Below are 12,532 nucleotides of genomic sequence, written 5' to 3' on the forward strand. Positions count from 1 at the left end.
CCAGACGTTCTCTTGACAGGGCCAATTTGGCATTTGCAGGTTGTCCACAAAGCAAAACATGCTTACAAAGCAGGATTCCTGGAAACAGGCTCACTTAGAGCCAATGGACCATCACCACATATTCACAAAACTTTTCCATGCCCACAGGCGAACAATAGAGCGCGCAAATGCGGATGCTTGGTCGTAACAGCACCAAATGTGTGTGCGTGCGTGTGTGTGCAAATACCGGCCAAATCCGGAGCTTGAAGGGTGAGTGCGTCGCCCTCGCCCGTCTGCAGGAGGTGGAGGAGATGCGGTCGGACCACCTGCGATTGAGTCATCCCGTCATGTCCAAACGCGTTTGGCTCTCTATTTCCTGTGAGGGCTTTCCCTTTCCCTGTGAACTTGCAAGCCTATAAAAAGCAGCGGCAGACTCCGTTGAGACAGGGACTACTTTGACGCGCCGTTGACGCGACGCTAGACACCAACTGTGTGAGAGCGTCTGTATTCTCTCCGGGTCAGCTTCTCTGCCCGTTCCTTCATGATGTTGTAGCAAAGGTTGTTTCGTTACAAGATGCCTCGCCTTTGCTGGGACAGTTGATGCCGTCCGCCGTCCACGGAGCCGCCAGGCTAACGCTACCGAGGGGCCGCGACCCAAATCTAACACGGGTAACCGAGCCAGCCACCGACTCCAAGGCTTACAACCGGAACAATGCTGCCTGACCCCGTTCGACTCCAGAAGGCACCAACTTTCGAGATGGCCCAGCCAACAGCGCCAGTCGTCTTCGTGCAGCCCCGAGAGCCCCCCATCTTCCAAGGACTGCCCAGTGAAGATGCGGAAGACCTTTAGATGGACCTTTTCGACTGTGTTGCAGAATTCAATGGCTGGAACGAGGCCGCGAAACTCAGGCAAGTCTACTTTGTTCTTCAAGGACATGCGTGAGTTTTGTTCAAAAATCATGAGGCAGCTATAAAGGATTGGGAGATTTTCAAGGAAGCATTTTTGACTGCATTTTCAAGCGTCGTCCGAACGGAAAGAGCGCAGGCTCTCCTTCAGTCAAGACTTCAACTTCCTAACGAGCCGGTCCTGGCGTACATTGAGGAGATGAAGCGCTTCTTTCGCCGCGCCGACCCTAACAAGACCGAAGGTGAGAGAGTACAATTTTTAATGCGAGGCTTTAAAGAATCACTTTTTGCAGGTCTTGTTCGAAATCCGCCAAAAACTGTGGCGGAATTTGAAACGGAGGCGTCTACCAGCGAGAAGACGTTTGACACCCGGATGCGCCACTAAGAGCGACCACTTCAACAGAACTACTTAAGCCACTACCCCAGCGCATCTGCAAGCGGGAAGAATCTTCGGGACCTCATCCGGGAGATCGCGGGAGAGGAGCTCCGCCGATTGCTGCCATCATCACAACAACCCCATCACAACGTCGTACGTCAAAAAGTACAGCAGGCACTGGGCGCTCCTAAAGCGACGACTCCGACGGCTCCAGTGCATGAATCAGCAGCGATGAACTATGTTGCTGCATTACGTTGTCCTGCAACCGACGCGACCTCCTAAGCCGACGCGACCTCCCAAGCCCTCGTCGCTACCATCCTGCCCCCAAAAACCGCCCCTTGGCCCCCGCCCGCCAAGACTACCAACGATCTCCAAGCGCCAGAAAATGCGACACCTGGAGGACATCTAACAACTGACCGCGCTGCTTCCATTATGGTGAGGCAGGACACATCCTCTGTCACTGCCCGTTCAAGCGGCCTCCGCAGTTTCGCTGTCGACGCCCCACGAACCCGTCCTGGCGAGCGACCACAGGAAATCAACGACTTCCTGCGCCGCGGAGAGCACTCGTCGCAAAGGCGTCTATCACGCTCCCCATCGCCGTACAACGCCCGATTTGCGTCGCCGGGCCGCGGTTACTTGCAAGGACGGTCTCCTAGCCCCTTAGGTGAAACTAAAGGCAGCAACCGTTGGAGGTCAGGTTGCTCAAGGGCGAAAAGACGAAGATGCTCCGCCGCCGACGACCACTAACGATGATGCAGCCATTTCATTGCCGCTCCACATGATGACATCGACGCCAACACGTCCAGAGTGCAAGCCGATGCCTCCGCCTAGCGAAGTAACAATGGTATGCCCCGGCCATGACATGAAGAAACGGCGGAGCCGAGATCGGACACTAAAGCCCACGTGCAATCATCATCATCATCATCATCATCAGCAGCAGCAGCAGCAGCAGCAGCAGCCTTATTATACCCACTGCAGGGCGAAGGCCTCTCCCTTATTTCTCCACTTAACCCGGTTCTGTGCTAGCTGCATCCACTTGACCCCTGCGAACGTGTTAATCTCATCCGCCCACCTAACTTTCTGCCGCCCCCTGCTACGCTTTCCTTCCCTTGGAATCCAGTTTGTTATCCTCAGCGACCATCGGTTACCCTCTCTTCGCACTACATGTCCTGCCCATGTCCATTTCTTCTTAATTTCTACTAGAATGTCGGTAACTTGAGTTATTTCTCTGACCCACTCTGCACGCTTTCTATCTCTTAATGTTACACCTAACATTTTTCGTTCCATAGCCCTCTGGGTTGTCCTCAACTTAAGTAGAACTCTCTTGGTTAGCCTCCACGTTTCAGCCCCATAGGTGAGTACAGGCAAGATGCAACTGTTGTATACTTTCCTCTTAAGCGATACCGGTAAGCTGCTAGTCATAATCTGCGAGTTATTGCCAAATGCCCTCCATCCCAATCGTATTCTTCTCGTTATTTCCTTTTCGTGGTCCGAATCTGCGGTTACTACCTGTCCTAAGTAGACATATTCGCCTACTACTTCCAGTATTTCGCTACCCAATGTAAACTGCTGTTCCTTCCCGAGGCTGTTGAACATTACCTTAGTCATCTGCATATTGATTTTCAAGCCTACCTTTCTACTTTTCCTCTCTAGGTCATCAATCATTATTTGCAGTTCATCTCCCGAGTTGCTTAGCAAGGCAATGTCATCAGCAAAGCGCAGATTACTGAGGTATTCTCCATCTACCCTTATCCCTAACTCCTCCCACTGCAAGTCTCTGAATACTTCCTCTAAACAAGCTGTGAATAGTACTGGGGAGATTGTGTCTCCTTGCCTAACACCTTTCTTTATGGAAATTTTGTTACTTTCTTTATGCAGAACCTTGGTTGCTGTGCAGCCACTATATATATCGGCGGCAGCTTTTCGATGGAGGCGAAAAGCAAGGCGCCCGTTTGCTGTGCGATGTCAGTGCACGTTAAAGAACCCCAGGTGGTCGAAATTTCCGGAGTCCTCCACTACGGCGTCTCTCATAGCCTGAGTTGCTTTGGGACGTTAAACCCCACAACCCAACACAACCCACTATATATATCTTCCAGCACTTTCACGTACGGCTCGTCTACCCCCTGATTTCGCAATACCTGCATCACCGCCGAGGTTTCAACTGAGTCAAATGCTTTTTCGTAATCAATGAATGCTATGTATAAGGGCTGGTTATATTCCGAGCATTTTTCTATCACCTGATTGATGGTATGGATATGATCGATAGTAGAGTACCGTTTCCGAAACCCTGCTTGATCCTTTGCTTGATTGCAGTCTAAGGTTGTACTGATTCTATTAGCGATTACCTTAGTAAATACTTTATACGTAACAGACAGTAAGCTGATTGGTCTGTAATTTTTAAGGTCCTTAGAGTCCCCTTTCTTGTGAATGAGGATATTGTTTGCATTCTTCCATGGTTCCGGTACCGTCGATGACACCAGGCACTGCGTATACAGGGTGGCCAGTTTTTCTAGCACGATATCCCCCCCCGTCCTTCAGCAAATCTGTAGTTATCTGATCCTCTCCAGCTGAGTTCCCCCTTTTCATAGTTTCTAGTGCTTTCTTGACCTCGTCCTTCGTCACCGGTGGAACGTCTGACTGTTTTTTCCTACCGCCAAACTCATTACGGTCCTGAATACTTTGGCTACTGTAGAGATCTGTATAGAACTCCTCGGCTACTTTGACTATCTACGTGCCACGTGCAATACGTGGATGCGAATAAGAGACCTTGAAGTTATGATGGCCGCAGAGTCACTGCCCTAGTAGACACCGGAGCTGACTATTCAGTCATCAGTGGACCGTTATCCCTGCCGACCTCCTCTAAGTCAGCGCAACCGGTTCTTTGACTGGTCCCCTGTTTTTGGGCGCAATAAATGAGTTTACCACCACCACCTCTAAGCTCAGGAAAGTTACCACCACTTGGGATGGCCGGCTGATTCGCACCGCAGGTGGCAACCTGATTACCCCATCGGGACGATGCACTGCAAGAATAACCGTAAATGGGCGTACCTACCCCACCAGCTTTGTGGTCTTGCAGCAGTGCTCCCGAAACGTGATTTTAGGCGTGGACTTCCTTAATGAACATAGGGCTATCATCGACCTTCGATCCAAGCTACATCAAGCTCTCTGCAGACAAAGCCATACCGGCTACGACGACTTCGACGCAACACGTCGCTCTGAACGTTCTCGACGGAAAATTGACCGTACTGCCCCGATCAAGCGTCACATTCAGCGTAGGTAGCGCAGATATCAAAACCGCTGAAGGCATCGTCGAAGTAAATATCCAATTCCACTTGGAACGAGGTGTCGGCATCGCAAGAGGCATCGCGAAATTTCAGAGAGGACAAGCTCAGGTGCTGGTAACATACTTCACCGAAGAATACCGGCATCTGAACATGGGCACGACGATCGCTTTTCTGGACGAATTAGCGGACCTCAAAGATGTATTCGCCCTCCACGACCAACCACTTAAAGACGCACCGGACCGTTTCCGCCAGCCCATATTTGACATCAACCCGGCATTGACTCAAAGGAGGAAAGTCCAGATTCTCAGTCTTCGAAGCTACAGGGAGTGCTTGTCGTCACCATAGAAGGTACGACAAACACCACTGACGAAGCCCCGCATTATAACGGACGAACACGCCCGACCTCTGCGCCAAAGCCCTTATCGTGTATCGCAGCGAGAACGCCAGGCCATACGCGATCAAGATTAGGAAATGCTGCGTGATGGCGTAATCCAGCCACCGAACAGCCCCTAGGGGGCACTAGTCGTTTTGGTGAAGATAACGGCACACTTCGCTTGTGCGTTGATTACCGCCACTTGAATAGCATAACTAAGAACATATACCCGCTTCCCCGCATCGACGACACTCGATCGGCTCTGCAATGCAAGGTGCTTCTCATCGATGGACCTGAAGAGCGGATATTGGCAAATCGAGGTCGACGAAATAGATCGCGAAAGGACCGCATTCACCACAGCGGACGGCCTTTTTGATTTCAAGGTGATGCCATTTGGCCTCTGTTCCGCACCAGCCACGTTTCAACGAGTAATCGACCCAGCCCTGACAGCCTTGAAGTGGCAAATTTGTTTGGTATATGTGGACGACGTTGTCTTCTCGTTAAACTTTGAAGACCATCTAAAACGACTGCAGACAGTGCTGGCATCAAATCATCGGGACAAACGCTAAAAGCAGAGAAGTGCCCCTTCACCTACGAAGAACTGCGGTCCCTAGGTCACACCGTTAGTAAGGATGGTGATCCCCCAGACTCCGACAAAACAGCTACAATCACACAATTCCCACCGCCTGTCGACAAGAAAGCTGTGCGCCGATTTCTTGGGTCGAGCACTTATTATCGACGATCTGACAGAAACTTTTCGCCATCGCCGAACCGTTGACGCAGCTTACAAAGGCTGACGTACCTTTTAAATCGGAAGCGCCGCAAGAAGAAGCCTTTGACGAACTCAAGCGCCACCTGCAATTTCCCTCCCGTTCATGACCACTTTGATGAAAACGCCGAGACCGAAATTCACACCGACGCGAGCAGTGTGGGCCTAAGAGCCATTCTCGTCCAGAAGAGTGCCGGACAAATACAAATACAAATACAAATAATATTATTTAGCATCAACACTGATTATACAGTACTCGTGATGCTGCAGGGTGCTAGCAAAAAGCCTGCGACGGCTTGACAAAGGCTAGCACCCCGCTTACAGTGCAATACAGCAGCGGACAAAACACAACAAAACAAGAAAAAGCCATTATAAACATAACGACGGCTTTATATATTACAAAGTACATTTAGAGGATAGGACTAATATTGGGTGGTACAGAACTGCATGTGTTAACAATATTTTGATTTGAGGACATATACTGTTGTATAGATTAGCTGGACTTGTTAACAGAGGAATTAAGAGCTTGTGATAGCATGTACATCAACATTTGGCGGCCAGGAGGAAGTAATCGCCTACGCCAGCAGGTCCCTCTCAAAAGCCGAAGTCAATTACTCGACGACCGAAAAAGAGTGCCTCGCGACCATCTGGGCCACTTTTAAGTTTCGTCCATACCTATACGGCCGACCATTCAATGTGGTAGGCGACGGTCACACACTCTGCTGGCTGGCTAATTTGAAACATCCCTCCGGCCGCCTTGCCTACGACTTCAAGAATTTTATGTGACTGTAGTCTCTAAGTGTGGCCGGAAGCATTCCGACGCAGACTGCTTATCACGCGCTCCCGTCGACGCTCCCCCGAAGGCCGATGACGACGACGCCTTTTTGGGACCGGTAAGCGCCAGCAATTTCGCAGAACAACAGCTATCAGACCCTGAGCTGAAAGCGCTAGCCGATTACTTGGGAGGAAAGACTGCTTCCCCTGCTGGTGTGTACAGGCGACATTTATAATCGTTCGCGTTAAGCAATGGCCTCCTCGTGAAGAACTTCTTACCCAACAAGACCGCGCAACTTCGTGTAGTGCCTAAAGCCCTCCGGCAGGAAATCCTGCAGGCGCTGCATGATGAGCCCACAGCAGGCCATCTCGAATTTGCACGCACGTTGCGTCGAATTCAGAAGCACTACCGGCCGCGACTGCCTGCTGAAGTTGCCCACTACGTGAAGACATGTCGTGACTGCCAACAACGCAAGACGCCGCCTATCAGACCAGCAGAACTACTAAACCCGATTCCGCCCCCAGACTTGCCCTTTCAACAAATTGGTATGGATCTGCTCGGCCCCTTTCTAGCTTTGTCTATGGGTAACAAGTAGATCATCGTGGCCACTGTCTACCTTACCCGTTACGCCGACGCAAAAGCACTGCCCAATGGTACCGCGGCAGAAGTTGCCAAATTTTTTGCCGAACAAAATCTCGTGCGGCTTGGTGCCCCAGAAGTGCTCATCACGGACAGGAGAACGGCGTTTACGGTAGTGTTGATGAAAGCCATCCTGGAATACAGTCATACAAGCCATCGACGAGCAACTGCGTACCATCCCCAGACAAATGGCCTTACGGAGCACCCGAACAAAACGATCGCGTACATGATCGCTATGTACGTCGACGCTGAACGCAAGACCTGGGACGCCATCTTGCCGTATGTGATCTTCGCATATAACACGACAGTCCAGGCGACGACCAGAGCGACCCCGTTCAAGCTTGTGTACGGCAGGGAACCGACGACGACGCTCGATGCAATGCTTCCACACGTCACCAACGGGGACAACCTTGACGTCGCCGCCTACCTGCAGCGTGCAAAGGAAGTCCGACGACTCGTACGGCTGCGTATTAAAGACCAACAGCGCACCGGCACCCGACGATACAACTTACGACGACGCCACACAGAGTACAATCCAGGAGGCCAAGTGTGGGTTTGGACTGCAATTCGCCGCCGTGGATGAAGTGAAAAGCTGCTGCGTCGATACCTTGGGCCATACAAAATCCTTCGCCGCATCGGATAACTGGACTATGAAGACGTTCCCGACGGTCCGACACCATCACAACGGCGACGCGTGCGCCGAGAAATCGTCCACGTTGTTCGTCTGAAGCCTTATTACGCGCGGTAAAGAATCCGTGGTGTTTAAACTTTCTAATGCTTCTATTTAAGTTACTTTGTTTATTTAGGAACATCGAGGCGATGTTTTTAAGGGGGGAGTAATGCCGCGAAAACTTCAAAACTTTACTTGTTGTTTTTTAACAGCCGCCAGCATGCGGCCTTATCACTGTGATTCTGGCATGCGTATCAATTCTGTATCCCGTGTTTGTTCATGCTCGTTGTCGCGAAACGACGCGTTAACATCTTTTTGTCGTGAACGATGCGCCGAGATCTGTCTCGAAGATTCCGACCACTTGCCTATGTGCCTACAATTTTGATAGTAGCAGTTTGCGATGTTATCTAGATTGTTCTGAGTAGTCTTTAAATTGAGCGTTGAGGAGTGTGACTGGCATTCTTTGTTCTACGATCGACGAACACGTTTGTGGCTATCGTCACCGCAGAGTTGCTTAGTTCTTTTGCGGGCGCAAGTCAGCCCAATAAAGAGTTCATTTCAGTACCATCAAGCCTGTGTCTTCTTTTAGTGGCAACGGCCTTGCCACCACTACTGAACATACATATATATATATATATATATATATATATATATATATATATATATATATATATATATATATATATATATATGAAGGAAAGAAGCCAACAGTCGGCGAGGCCAAGGAAAGCGTTGGGGATGGTAATTCATGTCTTTTTTTTATGTTTACTTGGATAATCACAGAAATTAGTAATGTAATCTGTTAAGGGGAAGATAATTAGACACAAAGTAGAAGAAAAAAAAAAGTAGAAGAAAAAAACAACGTGCCGATGGTGGGATCCGAACCCACGATCTCCGAATAACGCGTCCGGTGCTCTTCCAACTGAGCTACATCGGCCGCTGTCCCCCCTGCTACTTTCTTGGGTATTTATGTTGTCTGCATACGAACCTTGAGAGTGTTCACCAGCGCCACCCTCAGCCATAGCGGCGGACGTGGGACGTCCTTTGTTCCCGCCTGCGTCACGTAGAACGTGATCAAGAGCGAGGGCGAAAGCTGTGCTAGAACCCTCTTACGCTACCTATGGCTTCAAGACTGCCAGAACCGAGACCCCCGTAAGCTACAAGCAGATCAATCAAGGGGAAATGAGGGTGCTCGTTATAATACATGAAGGAAAGAAGCCAACAGTCGGCGAGGCCAAGGAAAGCGTTGGGGATGGTAATTCATGTCTTTTTTTTTATGTTTACTTGGATAATCACAGAAATTAGTAATGTAATCTGTTAAGGGGAAGATAATTAGACACAAAGTAGAAGAAAAAACAACGTGCCGATGGTGGGATCCGAACCCACGACCTCCGAATAACGCGTCCGGTGCTCTTCCAACTGAGCTACATCGGCCGCTGTCCCCCCTGCTACTTTCTTGGGTATTTATGTTGTCTGTATACGAACCTTGAGAGTGTTCACCAGCGCCACCCTCAGCCATAGCGGCGGACGTGGGACGTCCTTTGTTACCGCCTGCGTCACGTAGAACGTGATCAAGAGCGAGGGCGAAAGCCGTGCTAGAACCCTCTTACGCTACCTATGGCTTCAAGACTGCCAGAACCGAGACCCCCGTAAGCTACAAGCAGATCAATCAACGGGAAATGAGGGTGCTCGTTATAATACATGAAGAAAAGAAGCCAACAGTCGGCGAGGCCAAGGAAAGCGTTGGGGATGGTAATTCATGTCTTTTTTATATGTTTACTTGGATAATCACAGAAATTAGTAATGTAATCTGTTAAGGGGAAGATAATTAGACACAAAGTAGAAGAAAAAACAACGTGCCGATGGTGTGATCCGAACCCACGACCTCCGAATAACGCGTCCGGTGCTCTTCCAACTGAGCTACATCGGCCGCTGTCCCCCCTGCTACTTTCTTGGGTATTTATGTTGTCTGTATACGAACCTTGAGAGTGTTCACCAGCGCCACCCTCAGCCATAGCGGCGGACGTGGGACGTCCTTTGTTACCGCCTGCGTCACGTAGAACGTGATCAAGAGCGAGGGCGAAAGCTGTGCTAGAACCCTCTTACGCTACCTATGGCTTCAAGACTGCCAGAACCGAGACCCCTGTAAGCTACAAGCAGATCAATCAAGGGGAAATGAGGGTGCTCGTTATAATACATGAAGGAAAGAAGCCAACAGTCGGCGAGGCCAAGGAAAGCGTTGGGGATGGTAATTCATGTCTTTTTTTTATGTTTACTTGGATAATCACAGAAATTAGTAATGTAATCTGTTAAGTAATGTAATCTGTTATATATATATATATATATATATATATATATATATATATATATATATATATATATATATATATATATATATATATATATATATATATATATACATACACATATATATATTGTGAGCGCTACGCGTGAACTTTCACCTCTTTCATCTGTATAGATTCATCATCATCATCATCATTGCTGACTGCTGCTCGGAGCGTCGCGCGCTGTGTGCCAGCTGGTTCTGGAATAGAACAGACGTTTTGTACAAGTGCTGTCCCACAAGTGGCGGAGGTGCGATTCGTATTCCCCACCTCTCGCTTTAGACCCACCTACCGTTCTCCCTGGAGCTCCGTTTTCAGGCCTTCGCTTGCGTCAACGGCCCTGTGCTATGGATGAGGGCAATGGTGCTCGCTTACCCCTGGCGTCTCCTGCTCCTACTGCTGCTGCCCCTGCCTGGACTGTCGCCAGCCGCCAGCGCGATCCCGAAATCTTTGCTGGCGGTGAAGTTGTCGACGACTGGCTCGACAACTACAACAGGGTCAGTACATTTAACCGCTGGGATGACGCTCATAAACTGCTCAACATCGTCTTCTGCTTGGCTGACGTCGCTAAAACCTGGTTCCTCAATCACGAGGATGACATAGCTGACTGGCCTACATTCACGGACCAGATAAAGAACATTTTCGGCACTCCGACTGGTCGCTCAGAGCAGACAAAGAAAAAACTTGAAGCTCGTCTCCAGCAGCCCGGCGAGTCTTATACATCGTATAACGAGGACGTTCTGGCCCTGTGTCGCAGTGTCGACGCTGCTAATGCCTGAATCTGAGCGCGTTCGCCACTTAATTAAGGGCATCAACACTGCTGATTTCAATGCCTTCGTGGTTAAAAATCCGTCTTCCGTGTCTGACATCACATCCACATGCCAACGTCTGGACCAGCTACAGTCGTGCCGCCTCGTGCAAGACCCCAGCGATGGTGGCTCCCTCATAGATGGAAATTTGCGGTCCCTAATGCGCACCATGATCCGAGAGGAGCTCTACGGCCTCACCAACCCCTCTACAGTATCTCCAACTCTTCCGCCAGCAACGGTGAATTTGCGCAGCATCATCAAAGATAAACTGACGAATTTCAACTGCACTGTGGCACCTGCCCCACCTCCCATTCCCTCCCAACCTCCCTCGCCGCCTCCCATCGCCTCCCAACATCCCTTGCCAACATATGCCGAGATTACTTCACGTCAACCCACCCCGCCTTCCCCGACTTGTTCGGCACCCGAGTGCGGTCACGTCGCTGCCATGGCACCATATTCTACAGTGCACCGTCCTGTTACAGCCTGGCGCCCCTCCCGCCCTGTGTGCTACTATTGTGGTATACGTGGCCACATTGCCCGTGTCCGTCGCCGCCGCCAGCAAGACGAACAACGGGGTTATGCTCCCTTTGAACGTGCCCGCGTGCGCAAGCCTGATGATTTTACACTGCCCTACTCAGACGTTTACCGGCGTTCTTCCTCTCGTCCGAATTCCACCGATGTTTCACGGCCCTCGCGTCCTTCCCGACGCCGATCCCCTTCGCCTTTTCGCCGCACGTCACCGCTTCGTCCTGCCTCGCAACCCTTCCAACCTATAACGGAAAACTAACCAAAGCAGTTTTTGGAGGGAAAGCTGCTTCGAGTTCGAAATCTACAATTCCTCCTGGGCGACTGTCGAATATGTTAGTAGTGATTGTTAAAGGATTGTACGTTGAGGCCCTTATCGACACCGGCGCCGCTTATTCCGTCATGAATTTCTCTCTGTGTTCTCATCTGCGCAAAGTTCTAACGCCATACATCGGTCCGCCACTTCTTGGAGGTAATTTAACTCTTATGAAACCCACCGGCCAATGCTCAGCTCGTGTCCTCATAGATAACCAGCGGCATCATATTGAATTTATGGTGCTCCCCACGTGCGTTCATCTCATGGTCTTGGGGTGGGATTTCTTATCGTCGGCGTCCGCCCTCATCTCTTTCCGTGAGCGCCTTATTGATCTTGCGGACCGCGATATATTACCGACATCTGATTGTTCACCACCACACGTTTTCGCAGCAGTTGATTTCGTTTTGTCTCCAGGACGCGAGCAGCTGATCATCGTGGCATTGGACTACCCTCTCGATGGCGAGTCCTTCGTTATGCCCGCTCCCCGGTGGACCTCTGACGGCCTAGCTCTTGCCTCGTGCCTCACCTCCTTCACCCGTGGTTGTGCGGTGGTTGCGGCCATCAATACAACTCTCCAGCCCTTTTTACTGCCCAGAGGAGCCACAGTTCGGTTTATTTTTGACTGCGATCCCGTTCTTCTCAACACACTTTCCAGCGCACCACCGCCTGCTGCCATGCTTCCATTTCCGACATCCTCTGCGCTCGCAGCCGCCATCAGCCCTGACCTTACATCTGAGCAGTCCACAGCTCTGCTAGACGTTCTTTT

Source organism: Amblyomma maculatum, chromosome 5, assembly GCF_055883805.1.
Source record: "Amblyomma maculatum isolate TAMU_Amacu chromosome 5, ASM5588380v1, whole genome shotgun sequence".
Taxonomy (NCBI): domain Eukaryota; kingdom Metazoa; phylum Arthropoda; class Arachnida; order Ixodida; family Ixodidae; genus Amblyomma; species Amblyomma maculatum.